Source organism: Octopus bimaculoides, chromosome 6, assembly GCF_001194135.2.
Source record: "Octopus bimaculoides isolate UCB-OBI-ISO-001 chromosome 6, ASM119413v2, whole genome shotgun sequence".
NCBI lineage: Eukaryota > Metazoa > Mollusca > Cephalopoda > Octopoda > Octopodidae > Octopus > Octopus bimaculoides.
This window is the reverse complement of record NC_068986.1, coordinates 89,012,276-89,013,322: the sequence shown is the minus strand read 5'-3', so window position 1 is coordinate 89,013,322 and position 1,047 is coordinate 89,012,276.

Below are 1,047 nucleotides of genomic sequence, written 5' to 3'. Positions count from 1 at the left end.
CTATATATATATATATATATATATATATGTAATAAAAACACAGTGTTGTTTATATTCACTTTTAAATATGCTCAAGAAAACCTGGACGCAATTATACTATTCACTGTTAGATTTCGTCTCTTAAGAAGAATTGTCTCCATAATTAAAACGTATGTGTTGTCCATACACATTCAAGTTATTCTCTGTAAAGGTAATCCAATACCAAATTGCATATTCAGATCCAAAGTCTCACATAAAGTATTAAAGATTACATGAAAAGGATAATTTAGGTGTACGCTTACTGACCCTTGAAGAATAGAACCCATTGCAGTTTTCGGCGGGTTCCGACCTGAGAAAGAAAAGCTTTATAACTAAATAGCTTATGGCGTTCGCTAAGTTTACTAACCGATTCTGCCAAACATCTCTGCAGTGGTAGATTATTCTTAGAAACCAACGATGAGCCTTCTCTTGTTCGAATGACTTGTGATATAAACGTAGAAGTTGTTGAGTATTCCACGAACACATATGATGTTTACGCAATTATCACGAAGAAAAGGCACAGCACTATTTTAGAAAGATGGACATTATCAATACATGTGAATTTATAAATTTGTAAAATACATAGAGAGAAAGAGTAACAGGAAAGAAGAGAAAGACTAGATCCAGTAAGAGACTTGTAAAATTTCTTGGGCTAAAAGACAGAAGAAAAATCGTGAAGGTGTTCTAGATCAGGTTCGAGGAATTCTGTTGATCTCCCGTCTTTGTACTTGGAAAGCATGTAAAGGACCTATGAAGGGTTCTCGCTAGTAGTACCGGACCTGCTACAAATTGCAAGCACACTTTCCTGAAGTGAAGCGCACACTATTTTAAAAACAAACTGAAGACTTCCAATACAAAGAACCTGTTGTGTATAGTAGTACATCATAGTTGCAACTGAATATATACATGTAGATGTATACACAATATCCCACATAAATAGTCAAATAGACAGACAATCAAACACACACACATACACGCGTGCATATTTATATAGATGGGTGGTTACATATAAACATATATATATATATA